Source organism: Saccopteryx leptura, chromosome 11 (assembly GCF_036850995.1).
Source record: "Saccopteryx leptura isolate mSacLep1 chromosome 11, mSacLep1_pri_phased_curated, whole genome shotgun sequence".
In the NCBI taxonomy this organism is placed as follows: Eukaryota; Metazoa; Chordata; class Mammalia; order Chiroptera; family Emballonuridae; genus Saccopteryx; species Saccopteryx leptura.
Window position 1 is genome coordinate 28,656,581 of NC_089513.1, and position 14,998 is coordinate 28,671,578.

A 14,998-nucleotide genomic window follows, 5' to 3' on the forward strand; every position below is an offset into this window, starting at 1 on the left:
TGAACTATGTTAGCTGAATGAATGAATAAATGAATGAATGATGAATGAATGAATGAATAAAGTATATAATTCTAAATCCCAATTGACTCTATTTTCTACTTCAAGGATTGCTGGGGCAGGATAGAAAAATGCCCACAATGTTTAACTAATTCTTCCCTGTTAGTTTCATTGCTCTCATGATGCCATCTTTGGGTGCACAAGAAAGACATGCACTGGTGAAGCTCCATGTAAATAGTAGAGGATCAATTTTTTCTAGGTCATCAGTGAGTTATATGTGCAACCAGGCAGTTAAGATGCAAAGGCTAGTTTAGAATATGAAGAACTCCCTGAGGTCAAGAGTCAAGCACTTAGAAAGAAACATCTCATGCAGGTGTGTGTTGTAGATGCAGGTGAAGCTTTAGCTTTCACTGAAGGACAAATCAACTCCAGCACTACCTTTTTTTTTTTTTTTTTTTTTTTTTTAGTTCTATGACCTTGTTTGCTAGTTGAACCACCCAATCTTTTTCTCATCCATGAAAACAATAAGACAATATTTGTGGGGCAAAACTTCTGTGGTTGTGTGAGGATCATGAAATTAGCTTATGTTAAAATAAAGCCCTTTGAAATTCATGAGCAGTAGCAAGGATGTGTAAATGATTACATATTTCTAGCTCAGGAGGCTTCAGTGAGGGTCAGTAGAATTTCAATATGCAGAAATAAGGCAAGGGTGTATTGTAGGCACACACACACACAAAAGAAAAACTCTGAAAAAAATATGTGGAGGTGCAAATAAATCCTCAGGTATGCAGAATTTAGGTGGGGGTATCCTAATTGGTGTTGAGGTAGAGGATGTTGCAGAAAGAATGAAAATTATAGGGATCTAGCTTTTTTTAACTATCTGCTCCATGACTATAAATCTGTCAATGAAAGGCTGCCTACTTAGATGTATGGAAGGCCAGCTTCTGTCCCATTGGTTAAAACATGGACTTACTATTACTTATTACAGCAATTGCTCTGAATCCTTTACCAGATCTGGCTATTCAATCCAGCTTTATTCAGAAAAAGAAATACAAAAGAAAAATTGTGGATTTTCTATCTTTGAATAGGTGTTTTGTCAAAGGCCCAAACCTATGGCAGAATACTTGTAATTATTTTCCAAATCCATCTGGGCTTTTCCAATAGTATTCATTTTCCTCTCATACAAATGGCTACCAATTCAAATAAAAATAGTTAAAAAACTCCCCCCAAAGTGGAAAATTTTTTCCTGAAGCTTGAACATACAACCTTTCATAATTTATTTTAGAATAAAGAGAGGAAATCTATTAAGTGTGTGTGTGTGTGTGTGTGTGTGTGTGTATATATATATATATATATATATATATATATATATATATATATATATATATATATATATCAACTTGAATGGAAGGAAGACTTTTCTGTGACACAATGACCCATAGCAGTTTCTGAAAGAAATTTAGTTTGTTATTAATATAAGAGACCAGAAATTGTAGTGTGTACATGAGTGTCTGTAAGTATATATGCATGTGTGTGTGCACATTTGTGTGTGACAAGTAATGGGAGAAAAGAAGCAGATATCAGTTGCTGAAATCTAGTGATTTTTAGAAAGTACAGATATTACCACTGAGATAAAAATCACACACTTGTGACTTGTTGCAAACCCTCTGCCCAGCATATAAGCAGGTTGGCAATTAGCATTTAACAAATATATAAGGCAGCTTAGCCTAGCAGAACTTCTTCTGTTGCCTTGAGGATGCTAGAAGGATATCTAGTTGAGATCTTGGGTCAGTCATGAAATCTCTCTGATCTTCAGTTTCCTTATCAGTGAAAATATTCCAATAGCATCTATTCTGTCACCTATCTTAAGAGGTTATTTTGAAGCTCAAGTGAGATATCACATAAAATATCTGTAAATTGGTAACAGATATTCAATTTCTAAGTATTATTATTTCTGAGTATATTATCATTTGCTGAAATCCCACTCAAAACAGTGTCACACAAACCTGGTCCTTGAAGGACAAAATCTCAGAAAAAAAAACAAAACAGTTTGACAAAGGTTTCAGCAGCCCTTAGGTAGTTGTGGTAGCCAGCTTTAAAAATCGCCTCCAGTAGTCCATGCTTCCTCGTGTTCATGCACTTATGTAATGCCATTCACATTGGACTAGGGTTGGTCTGTATGACAATAGGTTATGGTTGACGAAGTGATGGTATGTCATTTCTGAGATTGGGTTAGAAAAGACATTGAGTATCAGATATAGTCCTTCTGAAGCCTTAAGTCATAGGTGTAGGGTTTTTCAGCTGTAAGAAGATGCTTATTTATATAAATGACAGAAGCTAGCATTTGCTGACGCCTTACTGTGTACTCAGCCTTATGCTAAGCACTTCACAGGTACTGCCTCATTAATTCCTCACATCAACCTGGATAGAAAAAGTGAGATTGACATTAAGTCTTCATGTGCTTCTCCTTGTCTTTCTTGTATTAGATCTTAGCATTGGGTCTATCTAAGGACATAAGGAGGGGTCTGTGTTCAGAACGTTGACCCTTTTCTATTAATGCTTGTCTACCTGCTTAGAAAATAGTTCCAAGGTATAGTGTCTACTTTCTTTTTTTTCCTCCAGACATTTGCCTCTACTGGTGTGGAAAAACAAAAGTAATCCCAATTATACAACATGAATGCCAAGAATTATGTTGTTCTAATGAAAGGAATAGTTATACCAATGGGGATATTAAAGTGTCAGAGAAAGGTAAGGTCAGAGCTGTTTGAGACAACTTTGAGCTTCCCAGACAATGCCTTCATTAGGATAATTCTAAAATGGAAAAGAGAAAACAACAATGCTGTGTGCTTTAGAATAGACACACACAAATACACATGCTTGCACATACACACAATGCTTTTCTTTCCTCCCTCTTTGGGACAGGAAGGGTGTGTTTAAGTGTGTGCAAGCAGAGGAAGATTTATTGTGTAGACAGTGGCTAGGTCATACTTCAAAGTGGAGTGTTCCAGGAGGTGCCTCTTCAAACTTCATTTCTCAATTAAATGGGGATAGGAGAATTATGGACATTAATCCTCTTTGAGCTGAGACAGGGATTAAAACAAAAACATGTTTCACCTAGTCCATAACCCTAGGAATCCACAAGACCTGAGCTGCGCAGATCAAATTTATTTTGAGAGCTCACTGAAGTATTTAAGCTCCCCTTGATTAGATGTTATAATGATCAGACACAGAGTACAATGAGCTAAACTTTGCTGAGGGCTTGACGACATTACCAATGTGGTTTATTCTCGGGCATGTGGCAATTTCATTAATTTATTCATTTTAATTTGGAAAATTATTTGCTCTAGAAAAAAGAGTTACACGAGGACTAATGTTCAATTTGTTTTTCATGTCCTTTAAATGCTAATGATATGTATTAGTTTAGAGGGCCTGCCCTCTCACTGATTCCCCGTCCTGTGATATATGATATAATTACAATAGCAATTGATCTTTGACCGAAACGTTGGTAAAATGGAATGGAAGTCGCTTTTCATGTGCCAAGGTTACAGTTAAGGACACCAGGAGCTTTGCTCTGGCTTGCAGATTGGCTTACAGAGCTTTGTCTAACACCGGATATTGATTGCTTGCCTTTTATAGTCATCACGTCCTCCCACCTGAACATTAAGAATGGAATGGGTGAGAGCAAAAATGACTCATCGTGAGAAGACAGGACATATCAGAGGGAGGAACAAAGTTTGTCAAAGTGATTTGATTTTGGAAGTTTATGAAAGGAACTTAGTGCCTCACAACAGATAAGAAGGATGGGGCAGCTTCTGGATCAGGAATGTGACTAAACCGATTGGTCAGAAGGCTGCACTCTGGTCTGCTACTAGACCTTTCTGAGCCTCTGCTTCCTCAGCTCTGAAATGGAGTTAATAATAAATGAACTACACTTATTAGGAAATTCATTTAAAAAGAACATGGAAGTAAGGCTAACTTACTCTTTCATTTTAGGTCAACTTTCAGGAACTTGAATTATGGCTCCAACAACACAGTAGAAACCCTCAGGCATAGTAAACTGCAGATACTTTCAGGTTTAAAAGAGTTGAGACTTGTCAGTCATTTATACCTAAGGGTTGATTTTTTTTTTATCAATTCTTTTTCCAATACCTGTTTTAGCTAGAAAAACCTTTAGAAACACTCAGTACCTAAGGGGAAAAGGACTCGGGGAATTGGAGATTGAGGTTAACTGGACTATATTGATAAACGACACTTCTGGCATGAGACCAATTAGTGACTCAGTGAATATGATACTTGCATCTTCTACTGACCTTATGTAAACTTCATCGAGTGGTTCCATCAGGGTAATCTATATGTCTCATTGAATACTGATATGTCTAGCTGGGTCACCCCTCATGAAGGGGAGCAAGTCAGTGTTGAAGGAATGCTATACTGCTCCATGGGGCTTGGTGTATGTCTACAGTTATTGACAAAACATTCCCCATAACCATAACTGAAAATTCAAGACATAGTTAAAGAAAAGTAATGGAAGTGGAATTTCAAGTCATGTAACTTTTCATAGTATTGGCTGCTTGAAAAACTATCATGGTGCTGACTAGGTAAGTACCCAGGATTGGTCCAAACCACTTTAATGAAGAAAGTGAGTCTGTATGAGTAGCAGGTATCGTAACGGGGCAGCTAAGAAGCTATGGGAAACATTTGCCTCTGTACTGTAAGAAGAAGTCTTTGTTGGTTGAGCCATACCCAAAGCACAGATTATTTGGAAGAATGTTACTTCTAACGATCAAACATAATCTCTCACAAACATGTGCACACTTATGCACACATAAAGTGGTCTCCAACTTTCTACCTGCCGCAGATTCTTTTAGAAAAACTTCCTCTTTCCAATATTTTGCTGATTTTGCCTCTCTTCTCTTGAGGTAGAGCTTGAGAACAAGCTGAAGGTCACTTCAGATTTTCCAAATCAATGATTCATTTAACAATGTAGTCATGGCTTAAAAATGCAGCTGCATACCCGAAAATGAAAGGAAATAGGAGATTTCTGCAGCCCCAACGGGATCAGAGTGAGCAGCCCACATTAGTCAAGAGCCTGAGCCAGGATTTGAAAAGACATGCTACTGAACATTGAGTAAGCCAGTTTCGTTTGATTAGGCAATGAATGCTTACTTAAGAATATTTGTGCTAATGCTCCCTCTGACTTAAGTAGGTTAGACTTGAGTTCCCAACTCCCACTCATCTGTTTGCCAGCAGAACCCATCACATTAGCCCTGATTTATTCTAAAAAGTAAAAGCTATCGTTCATAGGAGAAACATTTCTAAAACTTTGTAAAAGACTCAAGTTCTTCTCAAGTTATCGTATTGTTATAATAAAGATATTTTTAATGGTTCCTGAAACAGTTTGATCCTTTGGAAAGCATACATTTATTACCATCCCTGTGTTAGCCAGATCAAAAAGTATTCCTGGGAACAGAGAGAAAATTAAATTTTAAAATGAGCATGTTAGAAGAAGGTAATTAAATCAGAAGCACATCTTTTTTTGAAATACCAAATGCACAGCAATGGGAGGTAACTCACAAAAGCAGACATGGAACATTTTATAGGAGACACCATTTTATAAAGTGGCTAGTATCAGCTTACTAGTCTAATATTTCCTAGAAATAATGACACAAATGACTCTAATCAGCAATAATATTGATCTAATACTAACAGCAAAATTAATAACTTCTATATTTCTCTCCACCAGAGATATGTGCTTGCTAAAAGTTGTAAGTAAAAATGTCTGTAAGAAGTTTAGAGGAAAACAAAGTCTCTGATTGTTGAAAAACTAGTCTTATTAAGATGTTAATATGCATTCACTTTTAAATATTTTAACTAAAAATGGGCATATATTTTAGCCATCATGTTAACCAATACATGCATAGATGGAAATACAATTGTATAAAATATTTATAATCTAATATTTTATTTAGTAACTTTTGGTCTGTACAATTCTAAAATAAATGATTTTTTGGTCAAGATTTTTCAAATCCGCCTGACCAGGCGGTGGCACAATGGATAAAGCGTCGGACTGGGACACGGAGGACCCAGGTTTTGAAACCGGGAGGTTGCTAGCTTTAGCGTGGACTCATCTGGTTTGAGCAAGGCTCACCAGCTTGAACCCAAGGTTGCTGGTTTGAGCAAGGGGTCACTCAGTCAGCTGTAGACCCCGGTCAAGGCACATATGAGAAAGCAATTTATAAACAACTAAGGTGCCACAACAAAGAGTTGATGCTTCTCATTTCTCTCCCTTCCTGTTTGTCTGTCCCTATTTGTCCCTTTCTCTGTCTCTCTCTGTCTCTATCACAAAAAAAAATTTAAATCCTATCTGGGTTATGCATAATTGTTTAAAAGATTTGAATATGATAATTCATGATTACTGTTAGTCTACCCTGCCTGTACTAGTACTTTTGTCCTTTGAGGTTTGGGAAGTCATATCATTTATCTAACTACTTAAGTCAATTTCTTTCTCCTCCCAATGTCTTCCCTGCACCTATCTTAAACCCCGCCCCCTCGTACCCTTCATACACATATGAGAGAGTAACTGAAAATATAAATATCATTGAAAAGGGTTAGTAGTTGCTTCAACATGAATGATTGTTGTATTGATCTAACTACCTGACCTTTCTGTGAATTAAAAAAAAAATAGATGCAGAAAAACAAACTCAGTTAAGCCATTTTTTATTAAACTAAACAGATGCTTGTAAGTTTCTCATGCAAAGCAATCTAGTTAAGTATTATTAGAAAGTGACTATTATTTATGTATGCATCCCCGTGTTAGCCTTTTTTGCAACATACTACAGAAATATGATATAGTCTTACACCAAAGCATTTGTAGCTTGGTTTGGGAACAAAGTATCTGTATAATAAAGAACAATGTTTGATCATGTGCAAGCATATGGTAATATGTCTGGATCACAGAAATAAAAACTATGAGGTATCCTAAAGAGAATTTTGTTTGGATAATGAAATTCGAGAAGATTTCTTCATTGTAATTAACATCATTACCCTTTCTGGGAATTTCCCCATTGACCAAATCATCCAAATAGTTCCAGCAAGAGATGCCATGTGCTTAGCTAATTCAGTTGTCTGAAATCAGTGAACTGATTTTTGGATGAACACGTGTCAGCATGCTGGACGTTCCTTGACACAAGTGTTTGCTCTTTGACTCAAGGAAGTTTCAGGGAATCTGTGAACAGAGATCAAGGTTCTATTTCATACTTTGAGAGTTGTTGGTGAATTTGCTTACATTTTTTAGGTTAGAGAAACATAAGAAGTCAGTCTTCAGAAAAGAATAAAATACAGAGAAAAAGTTGAGAGGAAATTAATTTGAATTTTGAGGTTCTTTCTAATTGTTCTTAATGCTAGGTCAAATTACTCTTCTTGGGTTCCAAGTGACTCTCCTGATCTTTAGGAAATGTCTCTTTCTTTCCTGTTTAAATTGAATGAAAATTATTTAATTTTCCAAGGAGCCATAAATTGGGTTTATTTCAAGTGTGGTGTCTTACTCTCATTAGGCATACCTTGATCTATAAAGATTGGTTGGGTAATACACATTGTTATGGTTAAAATAACACAGCCCTGGACCAATCTTGAATCTTCCCTATAAAAATGAGACATAAAATATTTTAGCAGTTATGATAACTCCATAAATTTATTAAGATATTAAATCTGCATAGCCCAGCATCATCTCAGTATAAACATCTGAGAGATAATTTCTTACATTTGTTCCATTACTAAAAAGTCAAAAGCCATCTTATATTCAAGCAAGTCAAAAAGAACAGAGAAAAAGATGTGATTTATTTATATCACACAGAAATACACAGATGTTTATTTTATTTTCATAGTATATAGGATAATACCTCTTACAATTACTGAAAAGATGTTCAGAGTTTTACAACATATGAATTTTAGTAAGGGGGAGAAAGTCTAACAATGATATAACCAGTGATAGTACATATGTATCATATATCTATATATAATACTTATATCTATATATGGAGTCAAATATCTCAATTTACATTTACTATAGCTTTGTATGATAATTATTATTATCCCATTTTATGAGTGGAAAGATATGTTCACATAGAATAAAAGCCTGCTTTGAGTTTATAAATAAAACAGTGGCAGTTGTATCACTAGAATTTAGATTTATTGATATAAATTTATCATTTCCACCTAGCCTTACTTCATTCTCCCTTGAAATCTTAGAAAAAAACAAATAACAATAAAATAAGTAAGAATTATGTGACATAAAATGCAATTTTAGAAACAAATTATGTTTCTTACAGTTGGCAACTAATATATGACCTCCAGGTTTCTAATTAGGAGAAACATTAAATGTAGTTGAAATCTGTTCCTTTAGAAGTGAGAAGCTAAGGCTCTGGGCTTCTCCTCTACACTCAGCTCTCTTGCTAAAATAATGGATAATTAGGTACTTATATGGTCAACTTCAGAATTTTTCTAAAAGTAACTTAGTGAACTTTTTATCTTCCATTCAGTCCTAAACCTCAAGAGGTTTTTTTTCCCCCACATTTGTGACAGCAAATAATCTTACATATACAGTGTTCATTCACAATGTGATTTACTGATAGTACAGTAACTAAGATGAAAATAAGGTAATGTAAGATCAAATGTCTCATGGCAAAGTCATGTCTCTGACTGATTCCCAAGGTACTATTGAGTAAGTATGAAGTGGTACAGCTTCCAGAACAACTGTTATCACTAAGACAAAATACTGCCTTTGAAACAGTGAAATTAGTGAGTTCTCAACATGGGCACCTTCCTAAAGTTGATTCAATTGGAGTGTGTGTGTGTGTGTGTGTGTGTGTGTGTGTGTGTGTGCGCGCTTTGTATGTATGTTGCCAGTATTTTGTGCAGGGCAGCATAATAAGCACTCCAGGGAAAAAGGACCCATGTTATCAAAGGTGTAAAAGAAAAAATGGGAGAAGTATTTAAAGAATGGAAATGTACCCAGTTTTCAGGAAAATAAGATATGATATATAAGAATAAAATGTCACATAGAAAGTAAAAATTGCCGACAGGGGGTTGCACATTGGATAGGGCATTGACCTGGGACACTGAAATTCCAGGTTTGAAATCGTGAGGTTGCTGGCTTGAGCACAGGCTCATCCAGTTTGAGAGTGGGGTTCTTGACTTGAGCACGGAATCATTGACATGATCCCATGGTTGCTGGCTTGAGCCCAAAGGTTGCTGACTTGGGCCCAAGGTCTCTGGCTTGAGCAAGAGGTCACTGGCTTGGCTGGAGCCCTCTGGCCAAAGCACATATAAAGGGCAGTCAATGATGAACTAAAGTGCCACAACTATGAGTTGATGTTTTTCATCTCTCTCCCTTCCTATCTCTGTCTCTTGCTTTTAAAAAAAGGGTGAAAATGGCACCATATTTTATGACACTTGAATATCAACAAACTTTTATAATTGATTTTGTAGCAATGGTAAATAATTCATAATTCATGTTTTATAAATTAGGAAATGATAAATATAAATACGGAACAAATACATTAGATGGATTGAAGAGGGAGTTGGCTAGAGCGAAAGCTCAATTCAGAGACTATTACAGTTGTTACACCTGACCTAGGGACAGAAAAGAGAGGGGTAAATAAATATAAGTGCTGTTTCAGAGATTTCTTAGGTTTTGCCAATTCCCTTTCTCCCAAAACCTTGTAAATTTTATGTACAATTCTGGAAAAAAACCCAGAATGAAATAAGACATCCCACCACTACCAACACCAACAACATTGATTCCTCTAGCTGGCTTGCACAAGTCCACCATGCTACTTAAATTCAAGATTCTAAATGGCTTTCCCATACATTTCTGGTGTTGTTTCTGCAAGGCCATCTTCAGTTTGCTAATGTAGTTTTTTATTGTTAACATATCAAACTTTTTTATATCCAGACATTTAAATTAAAAAAAAAGATATTTCAAAAACCCTCCTGAGAGGACTGAGTGTATTGTAAACATTCTCTCTGAACAGCTCTCTGAGGCAAGCAGGCAAGCTATGCCCCCCTTGAAAGTAGGTAAATAGAAAGCTACCTTTAATTCATCCCCATGTCCTTTGAATGACTGTTATGTTATTTCAGTAAAGGTCAGAAGGCTTAATGCACAGAGAAAGGTTTGCTCAGGTTTTAATTCATTTTTTTTATTTGTAAAAATGAACATACATGCATACCCAGCTCACGGGTGGCTTTGAGATACACTTTGAGACACAATTGTGATTGTTAATCAGAGAAAGAAAGCCAGAGTATTCTCAGAAACAGAACTAGCCTTATCTTCATGCTGCCTCCTTAAGATTTAAGCCATCCCCAGGATGACGGATAATAACAGAAATGGTGTGGTCCCTTTAGAATACCTGTGCTGTTTAATAACTCATTTTGGTTGAATTATAACTATCATCTTATCACTACGGTTATATGGTTTGATTTTTTTGTTTTGTTTTTATCGTCTGTGCTTGTTTTATTTTTTAAGATGAAGTCACTGGTCTCAATCGAGATCAGATGATACAACTTCTATACAAGGACACAACATTCTGTGTCAAGGAGGCCATACTAGCTCTGTTCAGGCTGGTCTTTGTAAATCTAAGCAAAAATTCTCTTGTTTCCTTTCCACAGCTTGGCAGGCATTTTCTGATTCATGTGTTTAATGTACCCTCTTTGATGCAGTGTTTATCCCTCTTTTCCAAGCTTGACTACTAACAGCTATCTGGTGTCTCATGTTTAGTTGAGATGTTATACTTTTTCATTTATTCTGAAAGCAGAAAGTTATCAACTCTATTGGGAAAAGTTGTATAGTTACCAACAACAAAAATCACATAAACAATATCAGCAACAAATTTATCAATTAGTTATTAAATAATAGGCTGGATTTTATATGTTTGGCAAGCATTGTCTCATTCAGTTGTAAGAAAAACTTAATGAAATGGGCCATATTTTTATCCCTGTGTTGCAGTTGAGTCAACTGAAAGGAGAGGTGAGGTTAGGTAATTCAGCAGAGGTCATGCTGCTTATAGGCAAACTGCAATATTCTTTTCCTACTCCTCCATTTCTTACCAGCTGCTATAGAATCCACTCTCAGAAGCTGCTGAAATTGTAGAGGCAGCCTTCCATTTCTGCATGATTTGAAACAAGATGTAGTTTATTGATGAAAGCAAACCCATCAAGGAAATACCTTCAGGAATAATGAAAAATTATTTTTCTTTTATGGAAAGTTTCTGGTATTTATGTAGGTGGAAATCTTACATACTCCGTTTTAATTCTTAAACTAAAATAGAAAAACCATGAAGGGGAAACATAATTTAACATTTTTAACTTGGATTTAAATTTGAATGTTTTCAATCTTTGATTCTTTGCTTTTTTCATGTTATAAGAAGAGTTCATGTCAATGAGTAAGTTTTTGTTTTTATGTATCTGATTTTATGTACTTTTGGAGACTTGAGAAGGTTAATGTACAACCATTTGTGACATAAAGAAAACTGATTTCAGATCTTAAAAAAAAGATGGACTGAATAAGGAAATGAGAAGTATGATTGTGGATTTGTGGATTATGAGTTCGGTCACAAACCCTCAAACTGTGGAATTCTAATTCCATTTTTGGTTTTGGTTCTCTAGGGCTCCATGTACAGATCAAAGGCCTCTTCTCGTTTTCATTTTTAATGGGTTACTGCTTAAAAAGTAAAACCTATTGCACTCCTGGGTCTTCCACAACATGACTCCCCTGTGAGCTGACCCCCAACTTCACCACCACAAAGAATGTGTGTGTGACCTGTATGTTGACCAGCTTACAGCCAGTATTAATTCAAATATACAGTGACTTCCATCTGTATTCAAATTCCAATGTTCAGAATGTGGAAACCCATTAAAATGAATATAAGTCCACCCTGGCATTCAGTTTAGAGTTTTTAGGTGACTTTCTATTAAAATCCTCTTCAGTAGAGCCTCACCTGTTACCTCCTGCCAATGAGAAGGGGATAAGACACTTTCAGATTAAAAAACAGAACTGGAAAAATACTGTCAAAATGAACAAAAAGTTTAGGGCAATGGATTTCACTTTAAAATATTCATACTTGAGCATTCATTCATTTTTAACAATGTATGAGTATCTGAACCTTGTTATGTTATTTAAGATAACTGTGTATTTCTTTAAAAAAAGGCTAGTTATAGGACCCCATGAGTGTATTTGGATGTTTTTTTAAACCACACTTATGTTTCTTAGTCCTTTTTATGTTTTACCACATTTAAAAAATATATTTTTTAAAACATTGTGGACTGCATCAAAGTACTCTATAAAATAGACACTTATATAGTCTAAATATTGCTAGAATGAACCATGACCAAACATGTGTGTGTGTATGTGTGTGTGTGTGTATAAAATTTCATGGTATCGTTATTTCATATGGAGAAATTATCAGGGAGTGACAGAATAAATTATGAAAAATAAAAATATTATATGTGTGTGTGTGTGTGTGTGTGTCCCCAATCCCAGATGGTAAGAGTTGGTTCCATTCTTACAAAACTTTGCTAACAGAGGTCAAAATTTGAAGCAACAAAGATGAAAAAGAATGAAATAATGAGAGAATTCTACTCAGAGGGTTACTTTAGACTTATGTATTCTATTAATGTACACATATCCCAACTCAAGGTGGTTTATAGTTCAACAAGCCAAAGAGAATTCATTTTAAGAACTACTTTACAATATATATGTATATATATATATGTATATATTTGTATATATATATATATATGCAAGTCATTAACTAAGTACTATAACAGGCATACTGATAAACCTCAATGTCTCTCTGAAATGCAACAATCTCTCACACATCAGACTTTTGCAAACATTTTCTACTCTTTCTTATTGGAATCTACTTCCTAAAGCTTGTCATCATTCCCTCATCTACCCACTAGTCACTCTTTATCTAGCTGACTTCTCAGGTATCAAAGTTCAGCTTTGTAGCTACATTTTTTTGAAATACTTCCTTAATCTCTTTCTACCTACCTAAATATCCTTCCTCTGTGATTTTAATGTACCTGATCATTTTTCATCTGTGTCATTTATGACATTGCATTATGATTGCTTATTATTTGTCTGGTTTTGCCAGCAAATCTTAAGTTGTGTAAGTCAGAATCCACAGGCTATTTTGTTTACTGTTCATTTGCCAGTACTTAATACATATGTCTGGTCTAGAGATCTTGGCCAATCTTTCTATGCCAAATGACCTTGACTACAATCAGTAAGCACTCACATCAACCAATTTTCTTTCTTAAAGAAAAGAGAATTGCTGTCACAAAAGATAAAATGAGGATGTATATTCAATCAATTGGTATTGAACAAAGGAATTATTACCTACATATCTCCAGCCCTCTTTCGAATATTTAAAAGATATTAAAGAAATAGAGGGGAATTCTTGCTTCTAAGTGCTACAGTCCTATTGATAATGTAAATTAGGACACCAAGGTCTTAGAGAATATATCAGCCAGGTTGGATTTGGTTATGCAAAAATACAAAACCACTCAAAATCTCCAAAACAAGAAACATTAAAGTTTATGTCTTACTCATGTTATTATCCATAATGGGTCAGTTGGATGGCTCCACTCTTAATGTACCCATACAGAAGATGAGCTGAGGAAGGCTCCATTTCTGTGCTTTCACAATTCTTAACATAGGAGTCAAGAGCAAGGTGAATGTGACACTTAGTTTCATTGTCCAAAAAAATTAAGAAGTCAAGTGGACATTTCCAAGCTCAAAGAATATGAAAATTTTAAAGAGATCACTTAAAGCATTATACTAATGATTGGCATCAAGAATAATTTCTAAATTTACAATGTAGATTATGAATTATAAAAAAACTAAAGAAAAGGAAAGAAGGAGGATAAGCTTCAGAGAACAAAGGAGACATGAATCTTTAATTAGTAGTCAAGAAGGAATGAGTGGTCAAGAAGGGATATTATAAGGGTTAATTTTTAAAGGATTAATTTAATGAAATATAAGTTCACTATTTTCAAACAAATGTTTTGGGTGCATGGGGGTGGGCAGTGGCAACTTGAGTGATAGTCCCAAAAAATCTGACGGCAGCAGGAATATAAACTGCTAAGAAAACTGGCCTGGTAGAAGCAATCAGAGAGGTTCTGCACTGTCTGAGAGGAGTGGTGTCTTATAAGTTGTGGGCACAGCATCTGAAATTCTATCAGAGGCAATATATGAAGTCAAGCATTGTGGTGCAGTGGGGAATGTGGTGATTCTGCTGATCTCTAATTGAACAGATTCCTCACTGTGGTAGACCAGTAAGCAGGCATGGACCCTCCAGGAGGCTGGACTTTCTCTATAAGAGGGGACATGTTACATCCAAGACAGCTGGTAGAACTCCCATATCTGAGGGCAGTATGAAGTGTTCATGAGGAAATTCAGACCAAAGACAAGTTAAAAAGAGAAGAAAAACCCTCTTGGAATTCGCCCTGGCCGGTTGGCGCAGTGATAGAGCGTCGGCCTGGCGTGCAGAAGTCCCGGGTTCGATTCCCGGCCAGGGCACACAGGAGAAGCGCCCATCTGCTTCTTCACCCCTCCCTCTCTCCTTCTTCTCTGTCTCTCTCTTTCCCTCCCTCAGCGAGGCTCCATTGGAGCAAAGATGGCCCGGGCACTGGGGATGGCTCCTTGGCCTCTGCCCCAGGCGCTAGAATGGCTCTGGTCACAGTAGAGTGACGCCCCAGAGGGGCAGAGCATCGCCCCCTGGTGGGTGTGCCGGGTGGATCCCGGTTGGGAGCACGCGGGAGTCTGTCTATCTCTCCCTGTTTCCAGCTTCAGAAAAATACAAAAAAAAAAAAAAAAAAGAAGAAGAAGAAAACCCAGTGGAATGTGTGTGCGTGTGTATAATATGTACCTGCATGTGCACACACTTAAATTTGCAAGAACTAGTGTGGAGGGTTCATGTTCATGAAAAACAGACTAGAAAGA